Source organism: Triturus cristatus, chromosome 6 (genome assembly GCF_964204655.1).
Source record: "Triturus cristatus chromosome 6, aTriCri1.1, whole genome shotgun sequence".
In the NCBI taxonomy this organism is placed as follows: Eukaryota; Metazoa; Chordata; class Amphibia; order Caudata; family Salamandridae; genus Triturus; species Triturus cristatus.
In genome coordinates, this window is record NC_140589.1 from 940,533,876 (window position 1) to 940,550,546 (window position 16,671).

The 16,671-nt window shown below is 44.3% G+C and overlaps 1 long non-coding RNA gene across 4 annotated transcripts in view; it reads right to left on the reverse strand.

Annotated features, from left to right (window-relative positions):
• The window catches only part of LOC146820819 (uncharacterized), an 86,213-nt gene extending 74,725 nt beyond the window's left edge, over positions 1 to 11,488 (reverse strand). For 2 of the 4 annotated variants that reach the window (XR_014963053.1, XR_014963054.1), the window contains exons 1-2: positions 11,406 to 11,488; positions 4,391 to 4,471 (exon numbers count right to left, since the gene is read on the reverse strand). This is a non-coding gene — a long non-coding RNA (uncharacterized LOC146820819). Of the gene's footprint in view, positions 1 to 4,390; positions 4,472 to 11,343 lie in introns of all 4 variants that reach the window. The other 2 variants (XR_014963055.1, XR_014963052.1) reach the window with 2 other exon arrangements.
• Positions 11,489 to 16,671: the final 5,183 nt, after the last annotated feature.

The window sequence follows — 16,671 nt, forward strand, 5'->3', positions numbered from 1 at the left end:
CTCGGTCCAACATGCTGCTATTTAACTACAATTTTGTTACGATCCCACAAGAATCTCGTGAGAGTAGTTTGCATATATCAGGGAGTAAAGCTTGCTGCATGGACACACGCAATCTTGCACGAGGAGACCCTGATGGAAAATTACTGAGCCTGTCACAAGGTGTTTTACGAGATCTTGAGAGCTTTGCAAGATTGTAAAGGAGAGAAGAAGAAAAAAAGGGGCAAGGTTCAACCAATTGTTACCATTTATATTACATGGTTAAATGAATGCTGTGATGTGATTAGGTGCAGAACAGAGCTAGTTCACATTGTTCTTGGTGATTTGTAGAGGTGTATGTTTCTTAATATGGGTTTTGAGGAGTAGACTTTAAAATGTAAAGAGGTATCACCAAGTATTGGACGTTGTGTTAAAAAATTAAATGTACAAAATGTGTGTAACTGTAAGGAAGCATTGTTCATCAAATGATAAAACAAAGAATGTAACAATACAAGCTGGACTGTTGTTATGAACCGAATTGTGCGTGCACTTTAGCCCGATGAAATGTTTGAGTGATGATATTGCTATTTCTAGAGTGAAAAGCTGCAGTGAGTGTTAGCAAAGGTGTTTCAAGAGCAATGTGCTACTTTAAAAACTTTTATGAAATAAGGTTTAATAGGATGTCATAATTTATTTGCGAAAAAAGTGCTCTGGGTGAGCTTGTGGAATTTTTCAGGAGAAAAGAAAAAGAAGTTACTGGTTGTTAGAAATTGGGTTTGTGGTTGGCAGAAGTATGCACCCTGTCCAAGCAGGAACCACAATTCTAGTCAGAGTAGTCAGATACACACTGAAAGATAACCTGTGCTCGCCCCCTGGTAGCTTGGCACAGAGCAATCAGGCTTATCTAAAAAATAGAGCTTAGAAGTACATAGCACTCAAAGAATTAAATGGTAGCCCTGGACCAGGTCAAAGTTAAGAGTTCCATGATGCCCACAATGGAGTGCAGAATGGCTACAGGACCACGCAGGGCCCGCTGGGCAAAAGTACAGTAATCCTTGTTGAAGCATTGGATGCGTCAATGATCCCCACACAGTTGAGGTGTTGCACTGGATTTCTCTACGCAACTGCAGCAATGCTTTAGTTCTGTTGATTGAGGTACTGGTTCCAAGTGCTGTGGTTGTGAATGAATTGTGCCAGGTCAATCCATGCTGGAGGGCTATGTGTAAATCTTCTCCAAGCAGTGGCGTTGATGCGTTGGCTCCAAAGCGGCGTTTCCGTATGCTATGCAACAGTTCCGAGTTTGATGCACCAATGTGGTTTCTGCAACAGTGGTGATGCGTCAGTCCCAATCTCCGAGCAAGAGATGTGTCGGTTCCAAATGAAACAATGGCGTGGATGTGCAGGTTTTGGCAGATGCACCACTTTAAACTCACTTCCAATGGCCCTGGACTGGATTGGCATAACTTGGCAGAGCAAGAGTTACAGCAAGTAAAGTCCAGGTGCTGAGTTGACGATGAAGGTGAAGTCTTTTAAATTCCTGAGACTACAGAAACAGGAGGCAAGCCAACAAGCCATTGGACTTCAAAAGAATCCCCTTTAAACTCAGCCCTGGCTCAAGACGCACACTAGGAGGTAAATGAGCCCTTTGTGTGAGGTCAGGACACAGCCTATACAAATGTAAGTGCATCCCGCCTCCCTCTCTCCCAGCCCAGGAAGACCATCACTATGCAGATAAATTCAGATGCCTTCTTTGTCACACCCTGCCCTTCCTGTGCATGGCTGTCTGGAAAGTATGCACAAAGTGTTGCTGTCAATCAGCCCCATGTGTGGATTGAAGTCAGGCTGCAAATCACATAGAGTCATAAGCACTGAGAAATGCCCACTTTATAAAAGTAAAAGACACACAATTGATGGACGGAATGCAAAACAAATCAAAACATTCACCCCCAGTCAAGAGATCTGGGTTAAATCCATCATTCTTTTGCTCACCATGCCACCCCAGTTTAGACCCATGGGGCACAGGGTCAAGACTGATTTGCATATGGCTGGGTCCAAACTGGAGTAGCGTAGTGGGCAAAAGAACAATAGATTTAACCCAGATCTTTTGACTGGGGGAGAATGTTTGCATTGTCAGCATTCCGTCCATCATTTGTTTGCTGTAACACTTTTCGCCCTAAGTAGGATGGGTATGCCAAGATGTGGGTCCCTTGCTCACTGTGCCACTGGATTCAAGCTAGCCTGGCTGAAGAAGGGTGACATACCCTGAAACTGGTCACAGGATGCTTGTTTCCGGTCCAGGGAGGATCTGGCCTGGCAGTTCGGTCTCCACTGTTCCCATGGGGAAGGGGGTCAAGACTGATTCGCATATGGCTGGGTCCAAACTGAGGTGGCGTAGTGGGCTAAAGAACAATGGATTTAACCCATATCTTTTGACTGGAGGGAATGTTTGCATTGTCAGCATTCCGTCCATCATTTGTTTGCTGTAACACTTTTCGCCCTAAGTGGGATGGGTACGCCCAGACATGGGTCTCTTGCTCACTGTGCCACTGGATTCAAGCTAGCCTGGCTGAAGAAGGTTGACATACCCTGAAACTGGTCACAGGATGCTTGTTTCCGGTCCAGGGAGGATCTGGCCTGGCAGTTCGGTCTGCACTGTTGCCATGGGGCACAGGATCAAGACTGATTCGCATATGGCTGGGTACAAACTGAGGTGGCGTAGTGGGCTAAAGAACAATGGATTTAACCCAGATCTTTTGACTGGAGGGAATGTTTGCATTGTCAGCATTCCGTCCATCATTTGTTTGCTGTAACACTTTTCGCCCTAAGTGGGATGGGTATGCCCAGACGTGGGTCCCTTGCTCACTGTGCCAATGGATTCAAGCTAGCCTGGCTGAAGAAGTGTGACATACCCTGAAACCGGTCCCAGGATGCTTGTTTCCGGTCCAGGGAGGACCTGGCCTGGCAGTTCGGTCTGGACTGTTTCCATGGGGCACAGGGTCAAGGCTGATTTGCATATGGCTGGGACCAAACTGGGTTGGCGTAGTGGGCAAAAGAACAATGGATTTAACCCAGATCTTTTGACTGGAGGAGAATGTTTGCATTGTCAGCATTCCGTCCATCATTTGCTTGCTGTAACACTTTTCGCCCTAAGTGGGATGGGTGTGCCCAGATGTGGTTCCCTTGCTCACTGTGCCACTGGATTCGAGCTAGCCTGGCTGAAGAAGGGTAACATACCCTGAAACCGGTCCTAGGATGCTTGTTTCTGGTCCAGGGGGGTCCTGGCCTGGCAGTTCGGTCTGGACTGTTCCCGTGGGGCACAGGGTCAAGACTGATTTGCATATGGCTGGGTCCAAACTGGGGTGGCGTGGTGGGCAAAAGAATGATGGATTTAACCCAGATCTTTTGACTGGGGGAGAATGTGTGCATTGTCAGCATTCCGTCCATCATTTGTTTGTTGTAAAACTTTATAAAAGTGGCATTTCTAAAATAGTAATATAAAATCCACCTACACCAGTACGTAGGATATATCATCACTATACCAAACATACCAAACATGGCAATGCTACTTCTTACAGATCAGTAATTACCACCTAAATACCTATAAGGGAGTTCCCAAAGTTAGACTATGAAAGGAGTAAGCTTCACAGCATGGAGGAACCGAATAGGCTGTTTGTGGCTACCAGGACATGCCATACAATAAAGGCACATGTCCTACCTTTTACCTACACAGCACTCTGCTCATAGGGCAACCTAGAGCCAACCTTAAAGGTGACCTGTATGTAGTAAAAGGGGAGTTTCAGGCTTGGCAAGTAACTTGATGCCAAGTCAATGTGGCACTAAACTGCACACGCAGGCCCTGAAATAGCAGAGGCCTGAGACAGGTTTGAAAGGCTACTTCTGTGGGTGGCCCAACCAGAACTGCAGGCCCATAGTAGCATTTAATTGACAGGTCCTCGGAATACAAGGGACTTACAAGTAAATTAAATATGCAAAACTGGTGTCAATCAATCATACCATGCTCAAAGAAGAGCACACATGCACTTCAGCACTGATTAGCAGTGATAAAGTGCCCAGGGTCCTAAAGCCAACAAAAAGAGGGTCAGAAAAATAGGAGGAAGAAGGCAAAAAGTTTGGGGATAACCCTTCAAAAAAACGTGATTAGAAACACAATTAACACTTTTATACCTATATGTCCCTTACACAATCAGTCTAGATGCAAAAAGAGTGATATAATTTTCATTTACAGAGATCACAGTGTTCACCATCATCTACAATATCCCTTACATTATAGGTTGTTTTGTGTGTATGTTGTTACTGGAGAGCTAAAGTTAACAAAACTACATGTCCAAGATAAATCTTTTGAACTTAGCATCTCTAACGTAATGTATACCTTCTAATGTAGGATATGGCTTACTTTTTAAATCACCTGGGCAAGAAGGAATGGGGAATGGTTTGATGGCAGGCAGCGTTGGAATCTTCGTAATGGATAAAGTGCCTGAAACACATAAATAAATGCAATATGACATCTTTGCTTTTAGGCAGAGTATCCATAAGCTCTCTGCAACTTTTTATATATTGTTTGTCACTGTAATTATAGTGGATCAGTGCCACCTTCCAGCCTCTTCAGAATGTTAGTCCAAGAGCAGGCAAGGATATTTGTCAAGCAGAACAATGTGCTCTTATAGCCAGATGCCAAACCCTTAACAGAGTTCATCATCATCATAATCTTTATTCGATTTTATAGATAAAATCCAAAAAGACAAATCATTTCATTTAAAAACAACATATAAAATATCAGTATAATAGTCATTCATATTTTAAAACTCCCACCAGAAAGCGCACAAGAAAAAAGCAGGATAAAGGTGAATTCAATAGCTGTAAAAAAAAGTAAGGCTGGCCTAAGTTGGTTAAAATTAAGTGGTGATAAAATTGGGCGTTTTAAATTGTGGCGCAGGTAACTATATTTTGGGCAGACATAACCACACGTAATGTGTCATTAATCGAGATGTTACCGCAGTTGTAGGGGGGCAGATCTGAGGATTTGAAACAACCCTGATTAAAAGGGACCAGTCGGTGAAATAAGTTTAACCTAAAATGGGTCAACAATCGGCGTTGATGATGAGGTATGTCCCAGGTCAGATAAGGTTCAATGTTACTAACTGTTTTCACCAACAGTACATGTCGCATGGAGTGCTTTGTTAGGGCAACATCTTCACGTTCTGACCTGTACTTATCCATAAGTGCCGTTTCGACCCATTTTCCATTGGCACGAGTTATGCTTGTGGTGTCAACAAACATATCAGGCCTCCCTTTAGCCCGCAAACTGCGTGCCACGTACGCCAACCATGGGATCTGTAGGGGCTTGTCTAATTGTAAGCTGTCTAGCAGGATCAATCTACTAAAACCCAACTACTCCTTTGTCCAGGTTGAGTTCCAGAGCTTTAATGGATTAAGTCAAAGCCGATCAGCTAAGTAATCCATACCGAGTTCTTCGTGGACGCTTTTGTAAGATGTGCTTCGGCAAATGCCCAGGAGACTCCTTAAAAACGTATTTTCTGCAACTTGAAGTGGAGCAACCTGGCCCTATCCCCAGCCAGATACCGCCGCCATAACACACTAAGGGGATACATTTAACCCTGTAGATCTCCAGAACTGATTGGATGTGGATACGCCCCATTCAGCGGGAAAAATCCCTGACACCAAATATAGTCCTGCTAAAAGAGGAAACATTTTGATTAATGAGCAAGTGCCAGTTAAGCTCAGAATCCACTTGAATCCCCAGGTACTTGAACTTATTCACCCTTCTAATGTGCTGGCAATCTATTATATATTTCATTGTTTTTAATTTTGATGGGCCCAAGCTCATGGTGTGATTTAGAGAAATTATTGGATAGGTCAAAGCTATTCACAAAATTAATAAAAAGGGAGAAAAGCTTATTCAGGCTTTTAGTAGTACGGGACATCAAAACTGTGTTGTCTGCATATAGTAAGGCAGGAATGGGACAACCACCTACTCTGGTGACATTAACACCCACAACAGTCAGGACCTGCTCTAAGCTGAGGTAAATTGGTCTGGCTCCGAACTTTTAGATTGTGTAGGCTGTTAGAATGGTGAGTTAGACTTAATGCAGTGTGGCGAGTGAGGCAACAAGACTGTGTACGGAGGTGCACGACATAGTACTTTGAAAGTGTTGCATATATTTGAAATGTAAGTTATAACTATAACTTTGAAATTTCTAATGTTTGTATAGTTTGTTTGATTTCTATAAAAAGAAACAATTACATTTTCCTAACTAACAAACTTTTAAGCTTACTTTTTTCATTGATATATACATGCAGGCATACATACATATATATGTTTTCTGATACAATATTATAAACTTGTGAAAATCTCACACTTTTTCCAAACAATCACATAATTATATACAATTTTATACAACATTACACAAGAAGCGTCCTTATAGTTACAATTTTAATATGGTGACCAGTGTTTCTGTTCTACCATAGTGCAATGTTTTGATGCCTGTTTATTAATATGCAGGTCTTATAACATTAGTCCTTAATATGATGCACCCCATAGCTGGTTTCTCTGGATTATAGCTATGTAATGGGTGGGCTTTCTTTTAGGAGTGTCAAAGAGTGTCTATAAAGTCCAAGCAGGCTTCAAGTTCTGACCTCCTCATGGTAAGGAAATTGTAGTCACAGTCATTCTGGTTTACCTCTACAGCAGATTTATGGTGGTGGTGTCAAAATACTGTTTCTTCTTGATCTGTTGTAATCTTTAGACACCTTCAACCATACCACAATTTTGGGAATGGATAAGGATAGGGAGACCCTAGAGCTGGCATTATCAAAGGAACACTGTTTTTGCAGCATAGATACCTTTCATTGCTGTGCAGAGTGCCTCAATGCTCACCATTGTCACCATTTTATGATGTCTTTAATGGGTCTTCCACATGCTAGAGGAGACTACAACAACAGCAACAAGATGATGGATGGAATGCTTGAACTATTCTCAGACACTGGCAAGCGCTCTGGGTGTCTTTCCAGTCCATCATTTTTGGAACGGAATGCTAGAAATAATGTCAGCACTGGTAATCACTCAGAGACTTATTTGCATATGGCTGGGTCTAAAATGGGGTGGCACTTTGGGCCAAAAAATGATGGACTGGGATATGGCCCATGTATTTACCTGTTGCCGAGATTAATTCACACATCCTACCCCTCACCTATTTCTGTACCTCACTGCGATGCTCTAAGTGCGACAGGTATGTCCATATCTGTGTCATTTCTTCCCTTCACCACTGAAACGAAGCACCACATGACTGATGAGCCACAACAGGTTGAACCTGATCTTGAGGTGCTTGTGTTGCAGTTCTGAGAGAACTTGGTGGGCAGTTTGGGCTAGAGTGTTCCTCTTCGAGCAGGATCAAGACTCAGTTGCACATGGCTGGGTCTAATTGGAGGTGGTATTTTAGGCAAAAAAACAATGGACTGGGATGTGGCCTCCAGAAATTACCAGCGGCTGAGATTATTTCAAGCATCCCACTAATCTCTTTTTTGTATACTTCAGTGTGACACTCTAAGTGCAATGAATATGCCCAGACGTGTCCCATGCTCTCTTTGCCACTGCAACCAAGCTGCATCTGACTGGTAAGCCTCAACTATGGCAAAACCTGCCTTGGGTTGCATGTGTTCCAATTCAGAGAGGATGCAGCCTGGCAGTTCACTATGAACTTTTAGGAGGATGAAGGCGGATTTCCTTTTGGCTAATCTGAATTAGCATTGTGGGCCAAAAACGATGGACTGGGATGCAGGCTGAGTAACTACCAGTAGATGAGAGTAATTGAAGCAGCCCACCCATCACTTTCTTAAATACTTGCATGCTAGTGGAGAGAAGTTGTAAAAATATACCAATGATATACATCTTCTTAAAATGTTTCCACTCTCTTCACAAAGGGGCAGATTCACTATTCTTTCACCCAACGCAATGCAGCAAGGCAACTTGCTGCATTGCATTGCAAGAGAGAAAGAGGGCAGAAATGCTCCATATCACAAAGATATTGAGCATTTCTCCTCTCTTCTTGTGCTGGAGCACTGTGTGCTGTCTAGAGCCGCCAATGCAGGCACCCTTTTGTAATGTTCTAGTAGCCTAACAATAGGAGGGCACTAGGACCTCATAGGCAGACTTGCCTGGGTGAGGAAAAAGGGGCAAGGAACCGGAAAGGAAGGAGCCAGATAGATAGGGGTAGAAAAAGAGCCAGGGAAGGTTGGAGCAGTGTGAGCTCCCAAGTATAGAGAAATTAATAAAACCTATTTATTCACAGAATCAAGCATTGCTCTTTATTGTGTCATCCCGATCTTACTCCTTGCACCATTGTGCAGGGGCAACTGCGTTATGGACAGGATTGCTTTTGTGCAGCAAGGGACAACCTCATGTACAAAAACAGTCCTTGGAGGCATATTCCTCTTTTGTGTGTGCTGCACAATGCAGCACACATGAAAGAGGAATTAGCGAGAGAAATACAGATATTTCTCCTTGTTACTCCTCTGTCAGGTAGGCACACCATTTTGACACAAACCCAGGTTTTACAAGTCTTTGTAAATCTGGGATTGTGTCAAAATACACTGGTAGATGCATGGGAAAGCCCATGCTCCACCCATGTAACACCAACCCATATCAAATTAACGCAAGGCAGCACTATGCACTGCGTTGCTTTACTTTATAGTTATTACACCATGCCAAGCCACACATAGTGGGTTTGAGTGACTTAGTCATCCAGGATAAGGACATGGGTTGCCTTGTGATGGCTTGCGTCACGCAAGGGCAAAGCAAGTACTTAGTAAAACTGCCCCAAAGTGTTCAGTGCCTCCTCCCCCCTCCTCCCCTGCCGGTGACATTGAGTACTAGATGGGGTTCAATTTCTTGAAGCTGAACCCAAGTAAGATGAATGTCAATGTAATGGCCGGCCTGGCAACTCTTTTTGCATATTGAGATTTTGCCTCAGGAATTAGGCCGTTACACAATTAAATTAAATGAGGAATATGTTAACTATTGATGCCCTGTAGATTTTGGGCGGTATTATGTTGTAGGCGCGAGGCGCACCTTTAAAATGGTGCGCCTGGCGCAATCAATTAAAATGTGCCCTATTACCAGGAATTTGCTGTCCCTAGGGCAGCCGCATACATGCTTTGAGATACAGAGCGGATGCTTTTAAGCCACTTTGTGTTTCACAGTGCAGGCGGCAACCCGCCTGCACTTTCAAAGGGGATTAGAGATCCCCTTGCAGGAGGGTTCAGTCAGTGACTGCACCCGACTGCACAGGGATGTCTGGGGGGTCAATAGGACCACCTTTACCCCCTGCAGAGGGCTGCTCTCAGGAGGAGCACTGACAGTTTGCCACCTTTTAAGTGGTGCACTGTCAGTGGGCCCTCTGAAGGGTTCTTTGCCTCTGTGCCCACGTTGCATGGGGCATGCCTGAATCTACGACGTTATTCCGCAGCCTTTTTCCCCGCAGGGAATCACAACGCGGTCGTTACAATGACCGCGTTGTGATTCTGCATACCATTACTCCGCAAGTCGGAAAAACGACTTGCGGGGGGGGTTGGGTGGGGGGGAGCTGGATGTTGGAATAGTATAATTTACTATTCCAACTCCAGTCTGTGCAGACACTAGGGAAGGTGTTGGGTTTTAAATCCAACACCTCCCCCCCCCCGCAAGTCGTTCTTCGGACTTGCGGAGTAATGGTATAGGGAATCACAATGCGGTCGTTGTAACAACCGCGTTGTGATTCCCTTCTTTGAAAAGGTTTTGGGGTAAACGTTGTTTACCCGCATGCCCCCATCCAAATGAGGGAACACCCCCTTAAAGATAGTGCTTGCGCTATGGGTATTACAGAGGGGGCCACACAAGCGTCTGTGGCCCCTTCTGTAAAACTAAAGTAACCCCGGGGTGCGCAAAGCAGGCACAAACACCCATTGCGCTCCTGGGGCACTTTATGTAATACGGCCCCTTGTGCCAAAATGATTCTACTCTTGCCAGCTTGCGGTTTTTGCCACCTACATACCTCAAAGAAAATGTTTTGGTGGTTCAGTGTACCCATCAGGCACAAGTGAAATTAGTGCCTGATGGGTACTACTTAAACAGCATTATCTAGATATTTTCACATTTATTTTTAAGTGACTGTAAACCATCATAGTTCATACGGCTGTCCAACATCATAGCTTTACCATTACATTTACCATCCATAACAAATAATCTGAGCCAATCCTTTTATTGAGTTATCACGGAAAATGTCGACAGTTAGAACAGGATCTCACCACAAGCTTGGTGTGAACTGCAATCCTTAAAGCCCTGCACTGGCTCCCATGTGGAAAGGGTAATGACAATAGCCACAATGCAGTCTGCTCTAACACCTTTGTGCCTGTGTTGCTCTCAAATAAAGTAATCCAATTGTGTGTACATCTGACCATGATTAAGTGACTCCCTAGTCACCCACTTGCATCTGTATTGTTAATGGAATACCTCTAAAAAAGAGGATTATTCTATTCTGCAGTGAGGAATACCCACGGAGAAATGGATTTGTATGATGCAGACCGTGAGCATAAAACACAAGTTGCAATACCATATTTATGAAGCTAATTTGACTTCCATTAATAAAGTAAGTACACACTTCGAAAAAAACATCGTACAATCTTTCAGGACATCCCGTCAAGATGAGATGTTCTTTTTTCAGTCAGTAGAGCAAACATACTACCGGCTATTTGTCATAATTTCCTAAGTGTTGTTCAGTGCTAGCCAGCTGCTTCTATGTAGAACATTCTAACCATATGACTCTAGAATGTACTGAGTGCTTGATCCCTGTTGCCAAGTGCTCAGAGTCAGTTGCTGTTGGCTGTCCTGTGGCTAGGACGTTGCTGTACCTGAATCTTGAATGAAGAAGTTCATCACAAGAACCATCCTGTCTCCCTGCACTTCTTCACACTGGCGACGAGTGAAGAAGATTGAACCCAAGCAAGACCACCTCAAGAGAAGACAAGAAGAAGTCTTCTCCTGGTCATCACAGCAAACGTCCTAACACAGATAAGCATTAACTCTATCAAGGTACTGTGCACGCTGTTTTCTGAGAAGGATACTTTCCCTGGCTGCCACTCTGCCTTTCCGCCCTGCTTTGTGTTGTGACCTGAGACCGCATGCCCGTTCTCCTCAGCGTGTTTTCTCTCGTCTACATAACGCACATTTAAAGTGCAGCAATCTATTCTCACGAGCTATGCTGATTTGATCGAAGCTCCCTTCTCTCTGACAGAACTCGTGTATGTCCTTCAATTTGGGGAGTGTACACTGTTGGAAACGCTTCTTACACATACAGTTAAGACTTGACTGCGAGCTCTCCTCAAAGCATTTTTCAAAAGCGCTTCTGTCTGCTTACGTCGAGCGTCCGCTTGTCTCCTGTGAACGCATCCATTCTTTCTTGCATCGAGGACCGACGTCACCGCTCACTGCTACGCAGGCCTGACGTCCAGCGCATTTTTACGCAACACAAACTCTCCGTTGCCATGCAACCAACTTAGGTTACGGAGTCCCTTGGTTTCCCTGACAATGTGCTGACGAGCACAGCCTTCCTGTTTCTTACCGACTTAGGCTGCGGAGTCCCCTTGTTTCCCTGACAAAGCGCTGACACTCACAGCTTCCGTGTTTCTTCTGCATTTTTATGAGAACGTCGATTCAGTTCTAATAACACGCTGACGTGCACAGCAAGTTCAACATTTCTTTGATCCCCATGCATAATATTTCGCGCTGATGTGCACAGCAACTCATTTTTACTAAGCATCACTACGCTGATGTGCACAGCATTTCTACTTCCATTTGCACATCAGCTCATTGAACTCTCAACTTCTGCTTGTCTACGCTGGCACTGATACGCTCAGCATAGCAAACCTCATCATTTCTTGGTTTATGGTGCATTTTGTTATGTGCTGAGGCACACAGCAACCCAAGAAAGCATTACTATGCTGATATGCACAGCATCTCTATTTACATTTGCGCATCAACTCCTTGAACCCTCAATTGCGGTTTACCTCTGCTTGCGTTGATACTTTCAGCATACCAATTACTACTCACTGCGTTGACACACTTGACTTGAATTTACACGCGCTCAACAAACTAGAAGTCACATCAGATACTTTCTATACTTTTGGTGTTAATCACATATACTTATTTTCTCATTTGTATTACTTTTGATGATACAGGCGTGACTGTTATACGTCAGCTTTACAAACGTGACATACCCTGCTACAACTGTGTTTTAAAATGGAAAATGTTACTCCTCCCCCGTTTTTTCTCCGTAACCCTAGGGACCCAGTTCTGTGTTGGTCAAAATGGAAAAAGGTTTTCCTTAATTATGCAAGGGTTTGCGGGGTATCTCTGAGTGCTGAAAGAAAATCAGCGTTACTGTTGCACTGTTTGGGTTCTGAACGCCAGGAAGTGTTCGAACATCTTCCAGATCTGAATGATAGTGAGTCAGATAGCCTCAATGAGTTTGAAATCTGCCTTAAGAAGCTCGATAAGCACTACCTCCCAAAGGTTAGCACCATCTTGGAATGCTGCCATTTTGGAAAGCGAGTGCAAAAAAGCGATGAGTCAGTTGAAGCGTACATTACTGCTCTGCATAAATTGGGCGCCACCTGTAAATTCGATGGATCCTTGAAGAGCGCATACATGATCAGTTTATGCTGCGTTGCAGCTTTGAGAAAATTGAGGACGAGCTTTGGCAAAAAGATGACCCAAAACTTGATGAGGTTGTGGTGTTAGCCAAGAGGATCGAACACTCCCTGGCTTGCGTGGAACTAATTAAAAAAGAGAATGGTGATTTGTAGGAAAAGGTTCACACTGTTACCAAAAATCCCACGAATCCAGTTTGGAAACAACGTGAACCTGCCCATACCTCTTCTAACTCCAAATTCAAGGGGAACACAAGCATGAAATGCTACAGATACGACATGATCGGTCACCTTGCCCATGACAAGTCTTACCCTGCTCTCACTTCTAAGTGTTACAACTGTGGAAAAGTTGGGCACCTAGCCAAAGCTTGTAGAGCCAAAAAGAATATGTCAAGCAGGCGTGTCAAGGAGGTTTCCTTTGAGAGTGGAAGTGACTCTGATTACGATGAGCTGCACTGTGGGGAGGTTATCACACTCAATAATAAAAACAAGAGGAAGGGGCCTGTTGATGAGGTTCTAGTGAATGATTGTAACATTAGGATGCTCTTTTACTCTGGGGCAAAGATCTCTCTCATCCCTAAAGAGTTTTTTTACTTTAAGCTGCATGGGAAAGTAAAATCTAACAAACCTGATATAAAACCTTTAGCATATGGTGGTCACCCAATAAAATGGTTTGGCTTCTTCATCGGCAATCTTGAATACAAAGGAAGACTAACTGCAGGGAAGATTTATGTTTCATGCAGAGGTGACAGCATAATCAGCTGGTTTCACCAGGCTGACCTAGGTGTGTCCTTAGTTCCTGGTGATGATCCCTGCATTATCCTCAGAGACCTACGTTCTGAATTCAAAGAGGTCTTCAGTGAGAGATTGAGTTGCCTCTTGGGTTACACTCACAAGATCATGCTAAAACCCGATGCTCTGCCAGCCACATGTAAAGTGCACAGTGTACCTTTGGCTATGAGGGAGCCTATGCGCTCCGAACTCGAGAAATTGAAGAAAGAAGGTATCAGCGTTGAGACTGAGGCGAGTGAGTGGTTGGTCCCAGTAGTCCTTGCACGCAAAGCCTTTGGCGAGGTATGCCTATGTGTGGATCTTCGCGCCCTCAACCACGCGGTGGTCTCCAACAGGTACCCCCTACCAAACATCACTGAAATGTTAGCCCAGTTTAGGGACGCACGCATCTTCTCCACCTTAGATCTTCGTGCTGCATATCATCAGGTCAAAAGTGATGATAAGTCCATGGACTTGACCGCCTTCATTACCCCTTTTAGAACATACAAGTTTACATGTCTTCCCTTTGGCCTGATCTCTGCTGCCTCTGTTTTTTCAGAGAGCCATGGAAGACGTGTTGAGTGGTGTGGAGGGAGTCAAGATATACCAAGATGACGTCTTGATCCATTGCTTGTCTCAAGGTGAACATGATGTGAGACTGAGGAGTGTACTTGAATGATTCAGTGCAAGAGGTCTTACACTGCGTGAAAATAAATGCAGGTTTAATCTCCCTGAAATTGATTATCTGGGCCACATCTTGACTGGTGATGGAGTTAGCCCAGAGATCGCCTGGCGAAGACCATTGCGGAACTTCCCATCCCACAGTCCAGGGATGAACTGATAACCTTCTTGGGAATGGCCGAGTACTACAATAAATTTGTTCCACGATTTGCCTGCCGCACCTTTGCTCTCATGTCCGTCTTAAAGAAAGGTGTGAAGTTCTTTTGGCCTACCCAGTGCCAGTTGGAATTCGAGGGAGTCAAGAAAGCTCTTTGTTCCGCAACCTCTCTGCAGAGCTTTTCTCACTTCTTCGAGCTCCATTCTTGTCACTGACGCCAGATCTAAAGGCCTGGGTGCTGTCCTTAAACTGGCAAGGGATGGCAAGGAGGAAACCATCATGTTTCTCTCAAGAGCTCTTGTTGGTCCAGAACTTCAATATTCAGTAATTGAAAAGGAGGCACATTGCATTTTCTGGGCCATCAAGAAACTCAAAAAATTTCTCTGGGGTACCCCTTTTGTCATCCATTCAGACCATAAACCCCTGAAAGACTTGTTCTGTAAAAAGGCCTTAGACGCTGTTTCCTCTAAAATATGTAAGTGGGTCATGGCACTCCAGGATTTCGAGTTTGTCGTCAAATACATCCCCGAGGTGGACAACAAAGTAGCAGACTGTCTCTCTTGCTTAGTGCCCATGCAATGTGACAAAATGTCTCTTGACCCCGAAGATACGTGGGAAATTGATGACTTCAAAGTGTGCGAGGTTGTCGAAGGAGTTGTTTCTGAGTCAGAGTGTAGAGAGTCGATGAAAAGTGACCTTGGTTTACTTTTTTCATGTGTGCAGATTGGTATCAGGAGGGTGGACAGGTATTAAGAGCTTGTCTGAAGGTGTGCGGAAATTCTGGAATGTAAGGAACAAACTTTTGCTGAGTAATGATTTACTTTGGAGAGGAAAGCATCTTGTCCCTCTCTCGGACAGAAAATAGTTCACTTGGCCCACCTGGGTCACCAAGGCATCTCCAAAACAAAGAAGAGGGTTCGCCTGCACTTCTGGTGGCCCGGTATTGATATTCTTGTAGAGCGCATGGTAAGAGACTGCATAGAGTGCAATGCCTGTGATAAAATTTGCAAGATTAGGGTCCAACCTATGATTTTACGAGAGGCTCCCACACAGTGTTGGCAACATGTAGCCTTGGATCTTTTAGGGGCTGGCTCCTCTAAGGTGGGCCAATCTTATGCTCTAGTCTTGATTGACTTGTACTCCAGATGGCCTGAGGTCAAGGTAACTCAGAGTATAGAAACCAGAGATGTCACAAAATTCTTGGAGGATATTTTCTGCAGAGAAGGTCTCCCTGAATCTCTCCTGCCCGACAATGGGGTACAGCTTGTGTCAAGAGAGATGGAAGAGTTCTTGGGCAAGAAAGGAATTGAACACAAGCATTATTCTTTCTACCACACGGAGTGCAACAGAATGGTGGAGAGATTCAACCATGTGTTGAAGGAATCGATTCAACTAGCCAAGGAACAAAGCTGTGACTGGAAGTCTGTGATACTTGAGAGAGTTATGGCTTAACACTTAACTCCCCACTCCACCACTGAAAAAGTCCCTTTTGAGTTATTTAGGGGGCGCACTCCCAATACTTACATGTTCCAGACTTGGCTGAGAGGGAAACGTGCTGACATTGAGATTCGTAAAGATGCTCAATGGCAAGCTCTGCAGGATCTCAAGTCAGTTAAAAAAAATGGCCAACTTTGATGCCGGACATGTGGTTTCTCGCACCTTGGTTAGTGTGGGTGACTGTGTGAGGGTACGCTTTCCCCAGAAGTCTGGTGGTGCAAAATTCTCCCCTCCTCATAGAGTGACCAAGCTGTTTCTTAATGCTGTGAAACTTAATAATGGGCGTATTTGGAATTTGAGTAGGATCGCTCCTGTACGTCTCTTTGCTCCCTCCAGTCGAGACGGCCAACTTGTTTCTTCTAAGCTTGATCCTCCTCTGCGTAGAAGCATTCACACACAAAAAACTCCACAGAAACTACTCAACTATGTTTTGAATTGAATATAATTTCTTTTACCACAACCTGTAATTTTGTATTGGTGGGAAGGTGTGTGGTAATTGCCTAAGTGTTGCTCAGTGCTAGCCAGCTGCTTCTATGTAGAACATTCTAACCATATGACTCTAGAATGTACTGAGTGCTTGATCCCTGTTGCCAAGTGCTCAGAGTCAGTTGCTGTTGGCTGTCCTGTGGCTAGGACGTTGCTGTACCTGAATCTTGAATGAAGAAGTTCATCACAAGAACCATCCTGTCTCCCTGCACTTCTTCACACTGGCGACGAGTGAAGAAGATTGAACACAAGCAAGACCACCTCAGGAGAAGACAAGAAGAAGTCTTCTCCTGGTCATCACAGCAACGTTCCAACACAGATAAGCATTAATTCTATCAAGGTACCGTGCACGCTGTTTTCTGAGAAGGATACTTTCCCTTGCT